This window comes from Mesocricetus auratus, unplaced genomic scaffold (assembly GCF_017639785.1).
Source record: "Mesocricetus auratus isolate SY011 unplaced genomic scaffold, BCM_Maur_2.0 Super-Scaffold_6730, whole genome shotgun sequence".
Taxonomy (NCBI): domain Eukaryota; kingdom Metazoa; phylum Chordata; class Mammalia; order Rodentia; family Cricetidae; genus Mesocricetus; species Mesocricetus auratus.
In genome coordinates this window covers 113,528,008-113,552,530 of record NW_024429184.1, presented here as the reverse complement: position 1 = coordinate 113,552,530, position 24,523 = coordinate 113,528,008, and the positions used below count along the sequence as shown (strand labels likewise).

At 40.5% G+C, this 24,523-nt stretch overlaps 1 pseudogene; it reads left to right on the top strand.

The window, feature by feature from the left end:
* Window positions 1-6,523: 6,523 nt before the first annotated feature.
* Window positions 6,524-12,425, top strand: LOC101831389 (annotated as a pseudogene).
* The last annotated feature ends 12,098 nt before the right edge of the window (window positions 12,426-24,523 follow it).

Genomic DNA, 24,523 nt, shown 5'->3' with positions numbered 1-24,523 from the left:
GCTAACAAATTGCAAAACAAACTACCTGCAGCAGAAAGTGAAGATACCAAATATGTACGGCACAGGCTCAGCACCAATGTAAACCATAACAAAGAGTTCATATATTCAACTGGCCTTCCAGTTTGTACAGCTAGTCTCCAAGCCTCCATGATTCCCCTTTCTTTCCATTCATTACATTTTGAGCAGTATTTTAGTTTTAAACTATTTATTTAAATAACTGTTTTTATTTCACTTCATATAGTAATCTAATTTTTTAAATGTTTGTCCTTTTGGAATAATCTTCCTTTCCTCGTTGTTGTTTTTTAATTTTCCTTTTCACTGTGTTCACACACAGACCCATTTTTTTATTTCCACTGCATTTTTAGTAAGTTTTACTTTATCTTAAATTTTAACTGATGATTATGTTTTAACCTTTATTACCATAGTTAGATTCATCTAATTTTGCTTTGAACCTTCTTTGGTTCTTATACAATCTCAAATATATATGTATGCTTAAAAGTAATTGTAACACATCTTAAAATTACTTTTATTTTATTATCCAGTACAGTTAATTTCAAATGAGAAGAAACTCAAGGACACTCACTACTGATGTCACCATAGCCCTACGTGAGGCTTCATGGAAAAGTCACTTTCCTTTGGAGGCCCCAGAGTGTTGACTAAGACGCATAACATAAAAACAACATGAAGAAAAGCTACCACACAAGAGAACAACATCAGCAAAGATAGACAGTGATAAAGGATGATCATGAGACTGAGAAAAGATTATGCCGGGGGATGAATGCAAGGGAGTCCTGCATTTGAAGGTCCTAAAACAGAGCCAATGTAAACTCTTTACATTGATGGAGAAGGAATGTTGTGCAATGAGAGTTCAATGGAGACTACTGCCAAGATGACCTGCACTCTCATTTAACTAGTTGATTCATCCATTTGGAACATATCTCTTCCAGCTAACTCTGTAACCAGTATTCATTTGGTGCTAAAAAGTCTAAATAATTCAGTTTGGAGTCTCTCCCTTTACAGGCTTTGCACCTACAAAGGAAATACCCTCAAAATTTTACTCAAACTGATCATCAGGCAAAACCGTGAAGCATGTCCAGAATCATATTCTGTAAAATAGTAACAGAAAATAGTTCATTTACTCAATGAAAGATAATTTATAGTTAAATGATTAACCTCTCATTTGATGAGTCCCACAATATCTTTTTACCTACATATCAGATATCCCATTTCTCATTGGTCTTCCAAACAAACTATTTCCAGTGGTAACTGTCTTTGTTCAGTTTCATTGTCCTATATACCAGACACTACTTTCCTAGAAGCCCCACACAGACAAAATACTTCTCTTCTCCATCATTTTATTTACAGGGGTTTTCTGTTTTCTCTGGGAACTTGGTAGACCCCTATTTTTTTTGAGTTTTAAACTAAATCATTTTTTTTGGTTTTTTTGAGACAGGGTTTCTCTGTATTGTTTTGGAGGCTGTCCTGGAACTGGCTCTGTAGACCAGGCTGGCCTCAAACTCACAGAGATCCACCTGCCTCTGCCTCTCAAGTGCTGTTATTGAAGGTGTGCACCACCAACACCCGGCTAAACTAAATCTTTTTAATTTTATATAAGTAAAAGTACAGAGAGCGTTCTCATACAAATCACAAATTAGTTTCTGTCATACAATTAATTACTATCATAAAGGCAAACTTTAAAAGTTCATTTATCTTCACCTTGATTCATTTTTTTCTTCTTTTTTGTTTAATTTTTTATACATGTTACTCTCAGTTCCCTATCCATCCCCTCCTCCCCCGGCCCCCCAATCCTCTCAACCCTCTACCCCACTCCATTCCCCCTCTGCTCCCCAGGGAGGGTAAGGGCTTCCATGAGGGATTTTCAGAGTCTGTCATATCTTCCCAGGTAGGCCTAGGTCCTCCCCCATGTGTTCAGACTAAGAGAGCATCCCTTCATGTGGAATGGGTTCCCAGAATCTATTTGTATGCCAGGAATAAATACTGCTCCACTCTCCAAGGTCCCGCAGATTGCCAAGGACTCTTCTCTGACACCCAGGTTCGGGGAGGAGGATGGCGGCAGGGGGCAGTGTCTGGATCAGTCCCATGCTGGCCTCACAGTCATCAGTTTGAAGTCCATATGTTCCCCCTTGTTTAGGTCAGCTGACTTTGTGGGTTTCACCAGTCTGATATTGATTCCTTTGCTCATCATTACTCTTTGAAACTGGGTTCCATGAGTTCAATTTGGTTTTTAGCTGTAGGTGTCTGCCTCTGCTTCCATCAGCCACTGGATGAGGGTTCTAGGATGGCATATAAGGTATTCATCAATCTCATTATCAGGGAAAGGCATTTAAGGTAGCCTTAATGCCTGTTGGTGTCATTCTTGTAGATTTGTGAAGATCTCACTAGTGCCAGATCTCTCTTCCAACTTATAATGGCTCCCTCTTTTATGGTATCTACCATTCTTTTCTCCTCTATTCTTATCCTGGTTCAACCTTCCTGCTCTTCCATGTCCTCCTCTCCCCTTCTCTTTTCCCCATCTCTTTCTTTCTCCCATCTCCTTCTGCTCCCCCCCACCCGGCTCCCACTCCATTTAGGAGATCTTGTCCAATAACCCTGACCCGGGTTACCATGCATATTTCTCTTAGGATTCACTCTGCTTCCCAGACTCTAAAATCCATGTATGAGTGAGTACATACCATGTTTGTCTTTTTGTGACTGGGTTACCTCACTCAGGATGGTTTCTTCTAGTGCCATTCATTTGCCTGCAAATTTCAAGATTCCATTTTTTTTCAAGCTGAGTTCTAATCCATTGTGTAAATGTACCACATTTTCTGTATGCACTTTTCAGTTGAGGGACATCTAGGTTGCTTCCAGGTCCTGGCTATTACAAATAATGCTACTATGAACATAGTTGAACAAATGTCATTATTGTATGAGTGCACATCTTCTGGGTACATGCTTAAGAGTGGAATTGCTGGCAATTGTGATAGACGTATTTCCATTTTCCTGAGGAATCTCCATAACGATCTCCAAAGTGGCTGCACAAGTTGGTATTCCCACCAACAGTGGAAGAGTGTTCCCCTTTCTCCACATCCTTTCCAGCATAAACTGTCATTAGTGCTTTTAATTTTAGCCATTCTGACTAGAGTGAGATGGTATCTCAAAGTTGTTTTGATTTGCATTTCCCTGATGGCTGAGGATGTTGAGCACTTTCTCAAGTGTCTCTTGTCCATTTTAGACTCCTCTACTGAGAATTCTCTATTTAATTCTGTAGCTCACTTTTTAATTGAATCCTTTGGTGTTTTGGAGACTTGCTTCTTGAGTTCTATGTACATTGTGGAGATCAGCCCTCTGTCAGATGTGGGGTTTACGAATATCTTTTACCATTCTGTAGGCTGTCGTTTTGTCTTGTTGTTGCAGAAGCTTCACAGTTTCAGGAGGTAGACCCCTATATTTTAACAAATTAATATATCATAAAATTCCTCCCAAAAACATAATAGAGAATAAATGAAGAAAACTTAAGTGAAGTGACAAGATGCTCAATAATTCTACAACATAATATAAAACTAGTTTTATAATAACATTAAAATAAATTCTTCTAGACCACTACTGAGGCAGCATCATCAATGGACTCATTCACTTGCTTATTCATTAATGTTATTAATATAAAGTAATATTTTATAACCTAAGGTCACAAACCATAAGTTCATCATCAAATCATCTAAATGGTACCCATCAAAATTTTAAGAAATTAATGGGAAAAGAAAAATAATGAGGAAAATATTAAAGTATATGATATAGGTAGTATTGTTTTTAAGATTCCTGTGTGTTTACACATGTAAACATGTATTGGTTTGTGAAACATAGTAATTGCTGACATATATCATGAGCAAAAATAGTTGAAAGACATTTATTTTTAAAGTGTGTTACATGCCTCCCATATCTAAGCTCATAAAAGTTGACATGCTACCTCCTGAATTGCCCAAAATGTCTGTGTCCTGTAGAGAGTCACTTTCTCCTCATGTCTAGCAAAAGCATTACAAATGCTGAATTTCTTTTCTGATGTAATTATATCACAATGTAGGTCATGAACACATGAACTGTGCTAAGATGTAAGTGCTGAGATGTCAGCACCATTCACCTGCAAGACTATTCATCTGCTACTTTTGGCAACCCCAAAGCCTGAACAAATCAATCCACACTCACATGACATGATAAATTATCCTGGCCTTTGAATCTTCAGTGTTGTGCTTTGGCATTGAGCAATCACAACTACTGAGCTTGTAAAAGTGTGGGGAACTGTCAAATGATATTCTTAATACAACTACATGGGTTGGCAAATTAAAGCATTCAGCATAAAGGCTATGTCTTTGTACTGTTTATTCTGCTGCCCCCTGACCAGCACTGGCTCATAGTGACAGCTCAGGAAGGATTGATTGAATGGATTTATTTGAGAGACCTTAATGGAAAAATACATTTAAAATCCCTTGATGTCCATTTTGAGTCTTGCTTTAAAGACTTCTTCTAAATCACCATTGGCAGGCCCTGGACTATGGCGCATACAACTTGTGAATCAAATTTAGAAACACTTAAATCAGAAGGTTTCTTCTTATCGTCTCCTATATATTCAATTCTATCTCTCTGCCAATCCCTTGTTCCCCCAAATCCTCCAACCATGATAACATAATAGACCTCTGAAGCATTTTCTTCTACAAATTGGTGCCCTAGAACTGTGCTATCAAACTTCTCCAGAAATAAATGAATTTTTCCTTGGGGAAGGTTATCCTGCAATTCAAGGCAAGGTGCCACAAATTAAGGTATGATGGTTCTCACAAAAGACCATGTATTACCAAGTAGCACTGAAGATTCCGATGAACCAGTTATGGATTCTGCCTGACTCTGCCGCTTCCAACCAAATGACTACGGAAGTAATCACTGAAGCTCTGGGAAGGAATTCATGAAAGGTTGAGGGAGAATATGCTTGGAGATTTATTGGCACATTTGCCAACACACAGAAAGGATTTGACATATAAAACATAGCTCTTATTGAATCATTATTGTTGTGACTAGGCTGAGAATTCAGCAGTGATCCCAGCAAAATTATTCTCCAGTTGAGCCCTAAAAGACAAATAAGAAGCCTTTGCATAAAAACTTATAAATATAACATTTATAAAGATGTTTTTCAAATCGGGAAAGATGGCTCACTCAATAAAGTACTTGCTATATAAACATGTGGACCTGTGTTTGATCTCAGAACCACATTAAAAAAGCCAGAAATGGTGACACTTGCTTCTAATCTCAGTTTTGGCCCACCAGCCCTCCCAAAAAAAACACAGTCCTTCCATCCACTCTCTTCTCCTTTATCTCCTCTTCTCCCTCTCTTCCCCTCTTCATGTCTCATCACTCTTCCTCCCCCTCTCTCCCCCCTCTCCCTCCTCACCTGGAATAAACTCTATGGTTAATGTACTCTCTATGGTTCATGTTCCACTGAGTTGATTCCATACCACGCTCTCTTTTAAACTTAAACAAAAGAACAACATTGATTCCCTGAAACCCGGGAGACTTTCCCCATGGTCTCTCCCATTGCCTGCTGGCAGCACCAGAGACACAGAGATCCTTCTCTAGAACTGACAACCCACTTTTCGTCTACCAGTTTGCTGTGGCCTGAGAGACAGGCCAACTGCTGGCACCACCCCATTTCCTCCAAAAAGATTGGTGGGCACTCAAGAAACTCCACCCACAAAAGTGGCAACACTAGCCACTGAGCGACCCTGCCTTCCACTTCAACTGCTACAAAGGACTCTCCAGACCGTGTACAAGAGGACAGTAAAATCGACATTCTTCATATTGCTTGAGCCAACAGTAGGCAAGTCTTCCTAAAGTTCCTAATCCACAGGTTCCATGCTATCAGCAGAAGGCAGGTGTCTTTAAAGCCTTTGCCCTCAACAATTATGGAGAACCTTGGAGGTGTCTGTACATGCAACCAGCTAGTAAATCTCTGTTATTCTTTAATCATTAATTCTGACAAAATTTTATCCTTCTCAAGAACTCTGATGGTTTGATGACTGGCAGCTTTGCCACTTAAAGCAACAGGCAAAGCTCCAACTGTCACAAAACAGATTTCAGGAACAGGTATTTTTGAGTAAACCTATGTGAAGATGGTAATGTAAGGTGTATGAATTAAAGTTATGAAGGTCTGAGGATAAACAGGCTTCAGTTATGACAAATAAAGTGAGTTGAGACATTCAAAAGAATGAAACATGCTCCAGATTTCTCTCTTTCTCATTATGCTACAGTTCATAGTCTTAACATTAATCAATAAACTTTTAATAAGCTACTAATCCAACTCCAATAGGGTACAAAACACCATATTATACCACTATACAATAACTGCAAAGTCAAAATTAAGGGACTTTTCGTTGTTCTAAAGGTATATGTTGTCCCGTAGCCTCCCCGCCCCTCCTGCAACACACGACCCCGGGATTCCCCAACCCCTTCCGGCTCGCCTGCTGCCACGGATGATAAGGAAGCTGCCTGTGATGATGCGGTGGGCGAATGTATGATCAATGAAGTGTACAAAATATGGAAGAAGAATATCCCTTTTCTTCATGATTTGGTAATGACCTATGCCCTGGAGTGGCCCAGTTTCACTGCCCAGTGGCTTCCAGATGTAACCATGCCTGAAGGAAAAGGTTCAGCATTCAACAGCTTGTCCTGGGAACACATACATCAGATGAACAAAACCACCTGGTGATAGCCAGTGTCCAGCTTCCTAACGGTGATGCTCAGTTTGATGCATCGCACTATGACAGTGAAAAAGAAGAATTTGGGTGTTTTGGCTCTGTCAGTGGGAAAACTGAAATAGAAATCAAGATCAACCATGAAGGAGAAGTAAACAGGACTTGATACATGCCCTGGAACCCTTGCATCATTGCAACAAAGACTCCATCCAGTGATGTGCTTGTTTTTAATAACAAAAACCATCCTTCCAAACCAGACCCTTCTGGAGAGTGCAACCCAGATTTGCATCTCAGAAGGAAGGCTATGGCCTTTCTTGGAATCCAAACCTCAGTGGGCACTTACTTAGTGCTTCAGATGACCACACCATCTGCCTATGGGACATCAGTGAGGCTCCAAAAGAAGGAAAAGTGGTGGATGCAAAGACCATCTTTACAGGGCATACGGCAGTAGTGGAGGACGTTTCCTGCCATGTGCTCCACCAGTCTCTGTTTGGGTCTGTTGCTGACGATCAGAAACTTATGATTTAGGATACTCGTTCAAACAATGCTTCCAAGCGAAGCCACTCGGTCGATGCTCACTCTGCTGAAGTGAACTGCCTGTCTTTCAATCCTTATAGCGAATTCATTCTTGCCACAGGGTCAGCTGACAAGACTGTTGCCTTGTGGGATGTGAGAAACCTGAAACTCAAGATGCATTCCTTTGAGTCACATAAGGATGAAACATTCCAAGTTCAGTGGTCACCTCACAATGAGACTATTTTGGCTTCTAGTAGTATTGATCGTAGACTGAATGTTTGGGATTTAAGTAAAATTGGAGAACAGTCCCCAGAAGATGCAGAAGATGGCCCACCAGAGTCGCTGTTTATTCATGGTGGTCACACTGCCGAGACATCTGATTTCTCCTGGAATCCCAATTAATCTTGGGTGATTTTCTCTGTATCAGAAGACAATATCATGCAAGTATGGCAGATGGCAGAGAATATTTATAATGATGAAGACCCTGAAGGAAGTATGGATCCAGAAGGATCCTAGACATGTCTGCACTTGTGATTTAGACTTCCCTTATTTTCTTCTGAACCCTGAGGTGGATTTAACACTGGTTTGAAACAGAGACTGTTCAGCTATACGGCTACAATAGGTGCCACTAACAGTACTATTTGCTCAAACCATGGGTGTTTTCAAAATCTTAACTGGGGGACTTAATTCAACAAAGCCACAGACATATATTTAAATTTTCTTCAGGAATTTTCTAGTAACAAACCCATCCAGGTCTAAAGTAGCTTCAGAAATGGGGCATATTATGTATTGATTATTTTTCTTGCTAAGCTATATCCCCAAGTTTTTCAGATTCTCAAGTAAGAAGCCAGAATGGATAAGGAATTAGAGCCAAGTGAAGTAGGTGTCTGAGCCATAAGTATAAATATGGCAAGACGTCATTTTTATTCAGGAATTAGGGGAGATTCAAGTCATAGATTTTAAGGTCCTGTCAACCAGACTCTTGTATTTTCTAGTTAAGGCCACTCGTTCTTCCTCCCCTCATATTTTTGCTCGTTAGTATATTTCTTGAGCTGTTTCCATATTATTCTTTTCCTTACTGTGAAATGGTTTTGTTGTACATTTTTTTGTTTCTGTTTTGTTTTTTGAGCTTGGGACCACCAAGTTGTAAGATGTATGTTTTTAACTGACAGTCATACCACTAGAGAACTCTCAAGTTGAGAAAGAGTGTATTGCTAGTTTGTATTTGTTTTTAAAATTAAAATAATCCTTGATAAGAGTTGCCTTTTTAGGAGTTAGTCCTAATTTGATGCCATCTCCAGTTTGGTTGACCTGTCCACCATGAGGCCTGTTACTCTCCATGACTAACTGTGTAAGTGCTTATAATGGAATAAATTGCTTTTCTATGAAAAAAAAGATATATGTTGGTTTTTAAAATGTTAATGCTTTCAGTCAAGTCGTTTATAACATAAATATGCTGCCAATGTGTCTAATACTTATTTTTTTCACAAACTCAAAGGATTCTTGTAAGTTCCAGGGAGCTGAACTGTACCCACCCAAAGGGGTCAGATTCACTCCAGATATTACTCAATCTTTCCCTGGTGCCAGGACTCCCTTCCCTCATTTTAGGACCCCTCAGGAACTCCTCCCTTATCTTATAATCCTTCCCTCAAGTACCAGGACATAAGAAAATATTTTTTTCCTAAACTTAACTTTGTACTCTACTCTGGTAACATCTTTGTAGGCCTTCAGAAGTGCCATAATTTCATACAGCCTGGAATTCAATGAAACAACCCAAAGACAGTCAATCGCCCAATTCCTGCCCCCGCCCAGGTCAGCAGGAAGCAGTCTTGAGAACTCAACACCCTTATTCCCTAACTTGCCACACCCAACTCCCCACCATTTTAATAATAATAATAGGTTGGAACTAAATACCATGTTGACCCTGCCCCCCTGACAATGGGAGGAATATGCACAGTGGCCTTATCATTTCTATGTCACTCATTACAGGGATGTGTAAGGACTCAGAATGCACGTTCAAGTTTCCATTTTTTTTAATTTTTTATTTTAATTTTAAATAGCTTGTTTTACATGTCAATCCCAGTTCCCTCTCCCTCCCCTCCTCCCGCACTCCCCATCCCCCCCCCCATCCTCCCACCCTATTGCCAATTCCTTCCACATAAGGGATATCTAGCGTCTGTCATTTCACTCAGGGTAGGGTCCAGGCACTCCCCTAAGAGTCCAGGCTGAGAGAGCATCCCTCTTTGTGCTATGGGCACATGATAACTGTATTCCAGGATAGACACTGATCCACTGCTCAGGGCCCCATAGGTTGACCAGGCCTTCTCACTGACACTCACATTCGGGGAGTCCAGATCAGTCCCTCCCTGCTGTCGGTCTGGGGTCCAAGAGCTCTCCCCTGTTCAGATCAGCTGTCTCTGCTGGTTTTGCCAGCCCATTCTTTGCCAATTTGCTCATCACTCCTCTCTCTCTGTCACTGGGTTCCTTGGGTTCAGTTCAGTGTTTAATTGTGTGTGTTTGCCTCTGCTTCCATCAGTCACTGGATGAAGGCTCCCAGATGGTTATAGACATCAAATTCATTATCAGGAATGGGATTCGAGGTGGTCTCTCCACTATTGCTTAGCTTGCCAATTGGTGTCATCCCTTTAGATCACTAGAGGTCACTCTGGTGCCTGATCTGTCTTCTAACCTATGATTCCCTCTTCCCCCTATTCTACCCCCACCCACTCAAACTTTTAAGTGAGCACCTCGCTCACTCTCTTCTCCCTTCTGTCTCTCTTACCCTCTTCGTGTCTCCTCTCCCTCTCTCTCTCTCTCTCTCTCTCTCTCTCTCTCTCTCTCTCCCCTTCTCTCTCTCTCTATCTGTCCCTCTCTCCCTCCCTCCCTCCCTCCCTCCCTCCCTCCCTCCCAACCTGGAATAAACCCTATGTTTAATGTGGGAAAAAATGTTAATCCCAGGCCATATGAGACCTTGTTTCAAGGGAAAAGAAAGTGAATGGCTCCTGATGGCTAAGACTTAAGGCTCTCCTCTGGCCATACTGGAGTGTGACACATTCACCTCTTATAGGGAGCTTTTAAAGTCAAATATCCATGAGGGTATAAAACTCAGTATCTAAAGAGGTCAGGCTGGTGGGGATGGAAATATTTTGAGGCTATTCCATGCATGCCTACTGTACAATTTATTTTCTCTTTAACTTGCTTGAAGTGTGCTGAGGACACCACAAGGAATGAGCGTTTGTAGTTTACTAAGAAGTCATATGGAAGAGCATTCAATAGAGATACCAACAAGGAATCTGGATAACCTGTATTCCTCCCATCCCTGGGACCCACATGGTGGTGGAAGGAAGGAACTAACTCCCCAAAAGTTGTCCTGTGACTTCCATACATGTGTCATGTGTGCACAAAAAACATAAATAAAAAGGGAAATGTAAACAATTAAAGAAAACACATTGAGATAAAAATAGATTTATCAAAAAATTAATTATCTAGTCAGAAAACTTATATCAGATAGAATCATTTCAAAATCAAATCTGAAGGAATTATAATAATTTCATAGATGACTATTTGTGGGTGAATAGTTGGACTAAAGAAAACAGATTTAAGGCAGACAGGAATGACTGTGGAAACCATTATAACTAAGCTGGAAGGGCCCTATAAATCAAATTGTGAGACGTAGAGGAAATGGAGACATGAAGGAGTGGCTGATCTGTGAAGAAGTAGTAAGCATTGCATCCTCTCACATCTCATGATCCAGTATGTAGTTATTGTTTGCCATTGGACTGCTCAACCATGAGCCAGATACAAAAGATCGTTGGTCCTGCCATCCAAAGAGACCAGCCTTCATGGGCAAGATAAAGGAGGAAGGGTTAAATATAACTGGTATTTAAGAGACGAACTAAATGACTCACAGAGCTTCTGTGTTGGTTGTCTGCCCGTCACTGTCACATGCACTGGAGACAGATCAACTTACACAGAGGATGGTCTGCTCTTTACACAGTTTTCTAGGTTTCAGGCTGGATTAATTGCTCTGAGGTTGTGAGTCTGTAGTGAGGTAGCATAAACACTGGGGAGATGTGACTGAACAAAGTGTTCACCAAATAGTGATAGGCATCAAAAGAGACCAAGAAGGGACCAGGATCCCAATATGCCCTTCAAGGGCATGCTTGCAGAAACTACAAAACCTCCCACGGACTCTATCAAATATTTGGTCACTTTCCATGTTCTGGGAGCTGAGCTTTTAGCTCATGAATGTTTGGAGGAATTTATCCAAGTCACATGTGCCATCAAACATCCCTGTGTATGAGTTCCACAAGAATTAGAGCCACCAAACATTGTTTGTTCCTTCAGTGAATCAAGAGAATAGTCTGTCAGGTAAAGATGGAATGATGGCTTCACACTGGGTTAAATCTATCATGTTGGTGAACTTGGGCTTTTGGTTTTCAAAGAACTATTTAGCTGTGTCATTACAGTGTCCTTATTCTAGGTTTACTGATTGCCCTACTCATATTGCCCTAGATGCTTTCACTCCCTCAAGATACTTTAAGATTTATAATTCAGCCATCCATCTGGGCTCCTGGGCATTTCTTCTGAAGATGCATATGACTTTCTCAAATTGAATTCATGGTTTAAAGGCTCCTGAACTACTGTAGCCCATTTCATCAGTCTGGTAAGTGCTTTTTCTGTTCCTTATTGCTCGAATGTAAATTGGATTAAAATTCATACACACACACTCTCGCACGCACGCACACACACTCATACATTATGCACTTCCTTGTAACATTGCATCAGGAAGGAAAGACGGGTGGGAAGGAAAGAAGAGAGGGAGAAGGGGGTGGGAGAGAGGGGCACTTAAGCAAGCATTGCTGCAGTTGCACTCTCTAAAAGATAGATGGTTGTTTCGAACATGATTTCTGCAACTGTGGTTTGGTAAAATTAAAGTAGGGTGTAAAACCAGGCAGGAAAGGAATCTAATTTCCATTTAAAGTTGCCATTGCTGAAAGTTGTACAGTATTCTTTGTCACACCTGCAGGTGATGGACCTGCAGTGCTACCATACTGTGATAATTCAAAGGAGGCCAAGGGCAAGAAAAACATAAAGCTCACGTCTGCCAAAAGACCTGTGAGCTTGGAGCTGGCCAGAGAAGCATGGCAGGAGAGCAGCGGGACCCAGTGATGATGAGGTCATCCACTGCAATTAATGGCACCTGGCTGAGTAATAGGAAACATGGAGGGAGGGAGGGGAGGAGATTTCCTTGGGTTGTTCTCTGAGGAGAGTTGTGGGCAGATGAGGCTGAGCAGTGACTGTTCTATGATTTCTTGATTCTTGTGAAGACAGAACAGTGCTCTGCCTCCCACATTTTAAAAGAGAAATCATGCTCAATTGTATTCTAAGTAGAAAATACACGGCTTTTTCCTGAAACGTAAACTAAACATCGTTTTCTTTTGTTTTGTTTTTATATGAAACCCTGTTATTTATTTGCTGGCTATGATGGTGATTTTTATCCCAGAATAAGGACAGAGCATTGCAGTAGAAGTAAGATGACCTGATGCCGCCCTTGACTCCTGTCTTGTCAAGTGAGGCATGAGGATCAGGCAGAGGACATAAGCTCCTTCAGCCCAATAAACGTCATCTGAGTAGAGGGGTTGATAGGATCATAGTCTCAAACTGTTCTCAGGAAATGCACCACTGTCGCTGTGACAAAATGGGTCTTAGTTTCTGTCTCTTTCATTGTAAATATGGCTCTTGATACTGAAAACATGACTGCGTTACTCTGGACTCTTTTCTACCTTCAATGACAAAAATTTAGCCTTCTTTACTAACTGCCAAAATCCTTGGGAGGTTTAGTTCTAATGATATGAGGAATAGTGACAATTATATGGGTCAATGAGGAAGTTAAATGTATTAAAGTCAACAAAGTGACACAAATTCTGAAAGAAAATATAGAAATCAAATTATATTAAAATTAAACAGTTTATACTTTGAAACACATTAAGAAAATGAAAAGACACAGATGATACAGATGATAATGCTTTTAAAGCATCAGTAGACAACATGACAGTATGCCAAAGCCACAAAGTGTAATTACAGCTCAATGAATTGCATCCACACCCTTAAGTATATCTGTATTCAAAAGACAAGAAGCAGAAAATACTGATGAGATGTGTACAGCTGAAACTCTCAGATGTGGTCAAAAAGTCCATATAACATTATACAAACACTAAGGAAAAACTCTGAGATTCTTTGATAAATGAAAGATAAGATATTCTAACTCTCAGTATCTACTCCAGAGGAAATGAAAACACACAGCATACCTGTGGATATTCACTGAAGCTTTAATGTGAATAGCCAAATGTTGGAATAGTCAAAATATCTATTAATAGATAAATAATAAAATATAATACCTAATTTATCAATAGAACGGAAAACTGAAGATTTATGGAAATGAAAAATCTGATAAATAAAACAAAATAGTCAAAATAGAAAATTATAATTTCTATTCTCAAAATTATAATTCTGAATGGAAAAGTCAGCTACAAAGGAATATATGATATATTACTTCATTTATATATTTTTCAAATGCAAACTAATCAGAATGGCAAAGAGTAGAGCCTGGTTTCCTAAGAAAATCCCAGATTGGAGAATAGAATGCATTTAGAACAGCAGTGTGAGGCAGTTCTTGGCACGATGAAACATTCCCTATTGATGAAAGTGGTGCTTCCATACATGTCACGTGTATCTCATGACTCACTGAGTGGCACAGTGTCAGTGGGCAGGGTTCATTGCATGAGTGGTACCAAGGTAGTGTTCACATAAAAACAAGTGAGAGATTGGAATTCCAACATATCTCAAAGATCTAAACACCCTATGAATATTTTGAGTGCCTTTGTTTTACTGTGGTTATTATTATTATCATACCATTGACTTCTTGCTCAGTCTTATGTATATTTTATAGTGTCCTAGTTCCCAATTACACAAAATAGAATAGCATTGAGCCAAAAGTAGCACTTACTGACTCAATAAGAGTTCTCATCTGAGAGGAAGGTGTTGGATTAAGTGACATCATATGGGGAGGTTAATTGCAAATATTAATGTAATATAAAGTCATTTTACCATTACTTTTTCTTTAAGTTGCACTAACCCTCATCCCAACACTGCCATTGTTGTTAATAATAGAAAAATAAATAAAAACATCTATGGAGCTCAAGCATTTTCTCTGTTCTTCTACAATTGCACCTGCTGGGAACATCTTAAAACTGACTGATCAGGTAGTTCTCAGTCTCAGACTACCGCTCACCAATGTGCAGTCTTCAATGAGCATAAAACACCTCATAGACTCTGCATTAAACTGAAGAGTCATATGGATACTGTTGTTGCCAGATTAAAAGCAAACTGTGGAGAAAATACACTGTGCAGCTCCTTGGACACAGCAACTGGTGGTGCTTCCTATTATCCAGGGTGATGCTTGCTGGTTTGGCCACAGTAAGAAGCCAAATGTAGAGCAAGGGATCCATTAACAGCAGGGAAGCCAGCTGGAGTTTCCTCTGCTCACCTGAGTCGTCTCACCCTTAGCTTAAGGTGTTTTTCATGGAAGGTCATAGCAGACACGCCCTCTACATCACCACACACTCCTCTTGCTGCAGCTAATTTCATCTGTGCAAGTGCTGCTAGTGATGTAATTATCAGAGCTGATGGCCGATAATGTGATCATGTCACCTGATCTTAGTACCACATCACTCAATGCATCTCTCTCAGCACTTCAAGGTAGCAGCTGAGCACTGTTTGATAATTCACACAAGAATTATAATAATTTAAAAAAAAGTTCAATTTCCGGGACACCTGACAGTGCATGGGGGCTGCCACGGCAGCTTCCATCCCAGAAGCAGGAGGCAAGACACCCCCAGCAGCCTAATCTCCAGCTCTACCCTCAGGACTAGGCCGGGTGCCTGTGCTTGGAGTCCACCACTGTGGATTCCATCCCAGTGTTGGGAACCAAGGCAGGATAGTCTCCTGCTCCACCCACGGGACCGGTAAACCAGGTCACATTTCTGGACCGGCTGCCTGGACCTAGGCTCTGCCACTGAGGCTTCCATCCTCACAACAATGGTAGGAGCCAAGGTAATGTAGTTTCCTGCTTCACCCACAGAACTAGGACTAGACTGGCTGCAGGTGCTTGGGGACTGCCACTGTGGCTTCCATCGCAGAGGCAGGAGCAAACTCACCCCAGCATTCTAGTCTCCTGCTCCACCCACATGACTAAGAATATCAGGGCCTGTCTCCAGGCCACAATCCTGTGTCTGGGGTATAACACTGGGGCTCCCATCCATCCCAGTGGGATTCAAAGTACCCCAATATCCTAGTCCATTACTCCACCCACGAGACCAGGAAGTGGAGAGCTACCACAACAACTTGCCTACACCCACCAGGAGAGGAAGAGGCACAATATGGAACCCACTGTAAGAACAGATGGGAAGGAGACAATATAAAAACACAAGGAGCAATAGAAAAACCAATATGACACCGCCAGAGTCCAGAGACCCTACACCAACAAGACTAGAACGTCTGAATACAAATGAACCAGAAGAGAATGATATAAAAAACAACTTCATGTAAATGATGGAGGCCCTCAAAAAGCATATGAAAAAATCGCTTAAAGAGATGTAAGAAAAAAGAATGCAAAAATTTCAAGAAATGGAGCAAAAGGCAAATCAAAAATTGCAAGAAATAATTGAAACAGTGCAAGGGATGAAATCTGAAATAGAAACAATAAAAAAGCACATTCTGAAGAAATGCTGGAAATAAAAAAATGGGGAAAACAGTCAGGAACTACAGATGCAAGCATTACCAACAGAATACAAGTGATGGAAGAGAGAATCTCAGGTGTTGAAGATACACTAGGAGAATTAGACTCATCGACCAAATAAAACTTTAAGTCCAACAAATCCCTAACACAAAATATTCAGGAAATATGGGGACACCATGAAAAGACCAAACCTAAGAATAATAGGTATAGAAGAAGGTGAAGAAACCCACCTCTAAGGGCCAGAAAATATATTCAACAATATAATAGAAGAAAATTTTCCCAACCTAAAGAAAGACATGCCAATGAAGGGGCAAGAAGCTTACAGAATACCAAATAGAGTACACCCCAAAAAATCCACTCGACACAAAATAATCAAGACCCCAAACATACAGAATAAAAAAAGAATATTAAAAGCAGCAAGGGAAAAAGACCAAGTAACATATAAAGGCAAACCCATCAGAATTACACCTGGTTTCTCTATGGAAACTATGAAAGCCAGAAGGTCCTGGACAGATATTCTACCAACATTAAAAGACCATGGATGTCAGCCAAGACTGCTATACCCAGCAAAGCTTTCAATCAATATAGATGGAGAAAACAATATATTCCATGACAAAACCAGATTTAAGCAGAACATATCCACTAACCCAGCCCTACAGAGAGTTTTGGAAGGAAAACTCCAACCCAAGGAAGTTAACTACAAGCAGTAAAACATAGGCAACAGGCAAAAGAAAAAGTGGTGGAAATCCACATACAATTCCAACAACAACAACCGTTCCAAAACAAACAAGAATGAGCTATCAATGGTAATGAATTTCCCTCAATATTAATGGTTTTAACTTGCCCATAAAAAGATACAGGTTAACAGAATGGATTCAAAGACAGAATCCATCCTTCTGCTGCATACAGAAAACACGTCTCAGCAGACAGATGTTATTTCAGAGTAAAGGGTTGGGAAAAAAATTTCCAATCAAATGGACCCAAGAAATAAGCGGGGGTAGCAATCCTAATATCTAACAAATTAGACTTTAAACTAAAATCAATAAAAAGAGATGAAGGAGGCCACTTCATACTCATCACAGGAGAAATCAACCAACATGAAGTCTCAATTATGAACATCTATGCCCAAATACAAAGCCATCCACATTTGCAAAAGAAACATTACTAAAACTCAAAGCACATATAAAGCCTCACACAATTGTAGTGGGAGAATTCAACACTCCACTCTCACCACTAGACAGGACCACCTGACAGAAACTTAACAAAGAAGCAAAGGAACCAAAGAAGTTATGACCCAACTGGGGTTAACAGACATTTATATAACACTCCATCCAAAAACAAAAGAATATAACTTCTCAGCTCCACACAGAACCTTCTAAAAATTGACCACATACTTGGCAACATAGCAAAACTCAACAGGTACAAAAAAATTGGAATAACTCCATGTATGTTATCAGACCATCATGCCTTAATGTTGGAATTCAACAATAACACAAATAGCAGAAACCCTGCAAATTCATGGAAATTGAATAATACACAATTGCGCCACTCCTTGGTCAAAGAAGAAATTAAAAAAAAGAAATTAAAGACTTCCTAGAATTCAATGAGAATGAAGACACGACATACCCAAACTTATGGGACACTTTGAAAACAGTGCTAAGAGGAAAGTTCTTAGCACTATGTGCTCACATGAAGAGACTGGAGAATAGTCACACTAGAGAATTAACAGCACAACTGAAAGCTCTAGAACAAAAGGAAGCAAACTCACCCCAGAGGAGTAGACGTCAAGAAATAATTAAATTGAGGGCTGAAATCGATAAAGTAGAAACTAGGAAAGAATCAATGTAACAAAGAGTTGGTTCTTTGAGAAAATCCACAAACCTATGAAACACCTGATTTTCAACAAAGAAGCTAAAATAATACTGAAAGACCCATACCCAGGACCCCCTAGGAAAAGAAAAGCAAGGCCAGGCCATTGCCTAATGAAAAAACCCAGACCAGGTGCCTCGCCCAGCTGGTAGGATGTCAAACAGGATCTGTGGTCACCAGAGCAGTCATGGGACCCGGATAATAATTGCTGAAGCGTGCCAGGGTCCTTTATGTGGCAATACCAGGACACCTAGTCCTTGGCTACTACCCCTGCCCCCAGTTGTGTCTATGATCACCATAGTAGTCATGGGACCCGGATAATAATTGCTGAAGCATGCTGGGGTCTTTCATAAAGTAATACCAGGAAACTTAGTCCGTGGGAACTAACCCTGCCCCCAAGATGAGCCAATAAAATGCCTGTTACTATGCTGATACTTATGTAACCATTAAAACTATAAATATTGTACTCCCTGCAAGCCCGGTATGCTCTGCACCTGAGTTGCAGTAGCATCCGCAGGCGCCTGTGTACTCAATAAATCACCTCTTGCATTTGCAGCTAGTGGTCTGGCCCCGGTTCTTGGGCAGAGTGTTCGGTTTGATGCCGAGGTCTTTCAGTACAATGGAAAAAGATAGCATCTTCAACAAATGTTGCTGCCGTAACTGGATATTGGCATGTAGAAGACTGCAGATAGATCCATGTCTATCGCCATTCACAAAACTTAATTCCAAAGGGTCAAATACCTCAACATAAATCCGGCCACACTGAACCTTTTAGAAGAGAAAGTGGGAGGTAGCCTTGAAAAATTGGTACAGGAGACTGCTTCCTGATCATAACAGCAGTAGCACGAACACTGAGATCGACAATTAATAAATGGGGCCTCCTGAAACTGATAAGCTTCTGTAAGGCAAAGGACACAGTCAGCAAGACAAAAGACACCCCACAGATTGGGAAAAGATATTCACTAACCCCACATCTGACAGAGGGCTTATCTCCAAAATTTACAAAGAACTCAAGCAGCAAGTCTCCAAAACACAAAAAGACCGAACTACATAGAGAATTCTCAATATAGGAGTATAAAATGGAAGAGAGACACTTGAGAAAGTGTTCAACATCATTAGCCATTAGATAATTGCAAATCAAAGCAACTCTAAGGTATCATATTACTCCTGTCAGAATGGCTAAAGACAAAAACACCAATGACACTTTGTGCTGGAGAGGATGTGGAGAAAGGGGAACACTCCTCCACTGCTGGTGGGAGTGCCAACTTGTACAGCCACTATGGAAATCAGTATGGAGATTCCTCAGGAAAATGGGAATCAGTCTGCCACAAGACCCAGCAATTCCACTCTTATGCATATACCCAAAAGACACCCATTCACAAAACAAGGATGTCTGTTCCAATATGTTCATAGCAGCATTATATGTAATAGCTAGATCCTGGAAGCAACCTAGATGCCCCACAACTTAAGAGTGGATAGAGAAAATATGGTGTATTTACACAATGGAGTACTACTCAGTGGGAAAAAACAATGGAATCTTGAAATTTGCAAGCAACTGGATGCCACTAGAGTAAACAATCCTGAGTGAGGTAACCCAGACACAAAAAGACAAACATGGTATGTACTCACTCATAAATGGATTATAGATATGGATCAGGTGATTCTCAGCCTACAATCCCAGCGCCAGTGAGTCTGGGAAACAGGGAAGTCCCCAAGAGAGATGCATGATACGCCGGAGAAGTGGAGTGAGAGATGATCTCCTGAGTAGATGGGGAACATCGGGGGAGGGGAGAGGGAACCAGGAAAAAGAGATGGTAATAAGAGGAGGGGAGAAGAAAGTATGGTGGGGCTGGAAGGTCTAGTCAAGGTTAAGGATAGAGGAGAGCAGAATGAGAGATACCATAATAGATTGAGTCATTATAGGCTTGAGGAGAGAGCTGACACTAAAGAGCTCTCCAGATATCTACAAAGATAACACCAACTGGCAAACTAAGCAATAGTGGAGAGACTACATTAAATGCCCCTCCTTGATGGTAAGGTTGATGACTACCTTATATGCCATCCTAGAACCTTCATCCAGTGACTGATGTAGGCAGAGACAGATACCCACAGCTTAACATTGAACTGATCTCCTGGAACCTAGTGACAGAGATGGAAGAGTGATGAGCAAAGGGGTCAAGACCATGATGGTGAAACCTACAAAGACAGCTGACTGGATAAAGGGGAGCTCTTGAATCCCAAACTGATGCCTAAGAGGCCAACATGGAACTGATCCAGACTCCATGAATGTAGTCTCAGTGAGGAGGTCACAGAAATCAGTGTTTACCATGGTTTATGAATAATCTTTGGGAGCCCATTCCAAATAGAAGGATGCTCTCTCAGCCTGGACACATGGGGAAGGGCCTAGGTCTTGTCCTGGATGAAATGACAGATTTAGAGATCCCCAAGGAGGGCCTCACCCTCCCTGGGGAATAATGTGGGGATTGGGTAGGGGGGTGAGGAGTTGGTGGAGGGACAAGGGAGGAGGGGTGGGAGAGGGAGCTGGGATTGACATGTGAAGCATTCATATTTCTGATTTAAATAAAAACATTACAAAAAACTTTCCCATTATTCCATTCATGATTGTAATAATTCTGAATCTTCTCCATACCCACATGGAAGACCCAGGATCATGAAATAAAGGAATAATAACTAGATATTTTCTGATAAAGAACAGGGCCAAAGTTATTTAGTGAGGAAATTTGAACTACTCCTTTAAAGGCAAGTTAATTAAGAAGAAAATATAAAGAGATCTTGAGATCTCGACATACAGAAGCAAGCACTATGACAAATACTAATACAGAAAATGGGCCATCTTGATGGCTCAAAATCACCCTGAATGTAAAGAACCAAACTACAAAGTCATTTGCTTCCTGTAGTGTGGAGATCTCAAAGCACCCACTATGTCATAACATACAGGTGATAACTCCATCAAGTCAAAAAGCCACAATGAGAGTATGAGGTTTTTAATGACAAGAATAGAACTTTCCCCTCATACTGCTTAATATGCAGGAATGTCAACATTTCACCTGGAATGCCCAGTCTTTCAATTAACAGCAGCAAAACAAGTGTTGCTTTTGCTCCTGGAGAGCTAAAATGACCAGCGATGCATCCTGTGACAGGTAGAGCTCAGGCCTTGATGGGTGTTCCTGCAGAGTTTCAGATATGCCTACCTTAAGGCCTGTGCTACATGTAGCCACATTAACCAAGCAAATGATATCGAATTCCTTTTAGGCCCAGAAAAGCTGCTGAGAAAATGAGATCAGGGCTCAACAGTCGGGTTTTATCAGGCTCTTGCCATTCTCAAATCAGAACTGTAGTATTCTTACAAAAATGTTACCAATGTGGCCAAGGAGGACAACCATTTTCTCATAAAATAACCTCACTGTTCAGAGAAATCCTCCCCATATGAAAACTATTGAGGCCTTCATGGTAATTACAATGTTTGGTTAATCACAGTAATTCTGAGGACTAAAAAACAGAGGCAAAAGAATCAGATAAAGCTTTACTATGTTTATAAAATGAAATGTGATTTTTCTGTGTTTTGGGCATTATAACTCCCAAAAGCACTTGTAAAACGATAGTTGCATGAGGTCAGATGTGGTGGGGCACATTTCTAATGCCAGCATTCTAGAGGCTAAGACAAGAGAGTTCCCGCAAGTTCCAGGCCAGCTACTTGTTGATATCAAGACCAAACCAACTCAAAATAAACAAAATATCTGCATAGGAAATTTCCTTTATTATGACAAGAAAGCCTTGACTCTTCAAGAACTCATCACTACCCAGTTCTATCTATGATGCCTAAGAAGTGTGGGTACTCTAACCCACTTTCCCATGCCCTGTGAATGGGAAATTACAGTGTGCATGCATGCCTGTGCATGTGGGCACACACACACACACACACACACACACACACACACACACACCGTATATTAAAAATCCTGCAAAAACTGAAATGACCCCACTGATAGGAAGAGAGGATCTGATACTCAGCTTCAGCTCCTGGATCCAGAATGTCCTGGGTTCTCACTAGAGCAGGGCTCACTAACTCACTAACCCCCTGTGCTTCTTTTACATCATTTTCTCTTCTGCTTCCTTGGTGTGTGTGTGTGTGTGTGTGTGTGTGTGTGTGTATGTGTGTGTTTTGTTGTTGGTAGTGGTTGGCTTAATACTGTTTATCTGCTTCTTTTCCCCACTCTAGTTACTTGAAATGGGAAGTCCTGGCTGCTGCAGTAATTTCTCATGTTTGAATGGTAGATGTAATGGTTCTCTACTAAGGGATTGTGGTGATATATTATTTATGATTTAAAAAGCTTGCCTGAAGGTTCAGGATGAAAAGCCAGCCACAAGCTATAGAGGTCAGGCTGTGGTGATACATACCTATAATCCCAGTAGCCATACTATTTAGCTATAGAAGCTAAGTGATGGTGTTACATAACTTTAATCCCAGGACTCAGGGGATAGAGGTAAACAGATCTCTGTTAATTCAAGGCCACATTGAGCTACACCAAACTGATCCAGTCCTAAAGAGTAACAGCTCACACAAAAGTGATCTCACCATATAAGATCACATGCCTTTAATTCCAGCACTAGCAAAGTATAAAAAGCAAAGGGTCTTATGTGAAGAATTAGTCTCCAGCCACATCGAGGAGACAGGATCCACACTTTAAGTCTGAGGTAAAGTTAAGAGCTAGTGGCCAGCTGCTTTGCTTCTCTGATCTTCAGCTTGAAACCTGAACCCCAGTATCAGTCTCTGAATGTTTTATTATTTGTGTTGAAAGCGATGGCCACTTTCTTTACTTGAACTGTTTGGAGAAATACATCCTGAGTTTTAGACAAGGTTGGGAAACAGGAGAGAGAAGAAAAGGAGAAGCATGAGAAGTGATGTTAATGAGTTGGTGATAACTGAAGACTAGGAAGTTGGAGGGACTTGAGGATGTTGAAACCTGAGACGGGTTCAAGGAAACACATTCGACCAAGAAGGAAGATATGCTGGAAAAGTCTATTACTGGAAACTCATTCTGAATTTCCATAGTTCAGCTGAAGAGAAGGGAAAAGCACACTTTTCCTTACAGGAGTAAAAGTTGCAAAGATAATTATGTGTTTCTTAATGATACCATTATGACCCCCAATACTCTTCTTCTACCCAATGGTACTTACAGCAAGGCAGTAATTTACTGGAACCTAAAAATGTGCAGCATATTTTACTAAAGGTCATGCAAACTTTAAAATGTTTCTCCACAAAATCTGACTGAGACTGTGGAAGGAGGATGACCAGCTCTTCTCAGAATCATTCAAGTGTTCTTACATTATAGGTTTATTAATGACTCTGGTGATCCTACTTTTCCCTTAAGCACATGTGGGAAATATTTAACAAGGTGGTGAAAGCTGAGAATTATTATTTTTGGCATCCATCATTGCTTTACAGGCTGTCAAAATGAGTTCTAGCAGTAAAACAAAGTACAGTCACACTCCCCACTGTCTGCACCAGCTAAAACAGAAAACCAGACTGTTGCCTGAACATATAGTCAGCCTGGCCCTGCCTAGCTCTCTGTTTCCACCAGGCCAGCCTCTTATGCTTAACTACAGCAATATTGAATTACGTGTGATTCCTCAAAAGATTGTGTCCCTTCTCCTTGTTTCTCCCTTATTTCATCCAAACCCTTCTTACTCTGCTATCTAGCCACTATCTTCATATTTCTTCCTCTGAGAAGCCTTTCTTAAGTTGGGTAATGAGCATCCCCAGTGTCTCAGTGACTTTCACAACAGAGAAAAAGGTAGACATCTGTCTCACTCAGTGTTATATCACTGGTCACTAGAAGACAGTAGAGGCTCAATAATATTTGATAATTATTTACTGTGTGTGTGCTTACTCAATTATTTTCATGGCTGTTTAGTGGTATGTAGTCACTGTTGTGCATAGAACAAATATGACCCATTTCTCAACTCAGCCACTCCATATTTAGAACTGAAAAGTCCAGATGGCAACCAGGACTGACACATGAAACCTCAAACTATGTAGAAAGTCTTACCCTGTGGAAGGGAATAAGTGGAAGGTGAAGTCATTGCAGAGCCAAGACCACCCTCCAAAGTATGCTATGTCTTAATTGATGATCTTTAAACCACAAAGTTATTAAAATCAGTCATAAAGTCTAGAATGGAATTATTTTTGTGTCTTATTAGATGATCACATGTTAATAAAATGTTAATAATTCAAACAATGGAAAGAGAAATTCCTGAAAGGATCAAGAGCCAGGAGTTCTGGGAGCTTTAGTAAACAAAAGCAATGAAAACTCTCTTTTGGCCCCTCCTCTACACACTATGAATCCTGTAGTTATTACACTCAGGATGGAAATTCTAGGAGTGATACTGATTGCTGTAGCTTGTATTTTCATTTTCATAACGAGGGTGGATTAATCCCAGCAAAATCACTTGGAACAAAAGGTTGGGAGTAATGTATTGCCAAAATAAAAGAAAGCCACACATGCTCCTTAACCAACTCAAGGAATATCCACCAATAGTAAGAAACAAAAGCCGATAATCTGTCTAGGCATAAAGGAAA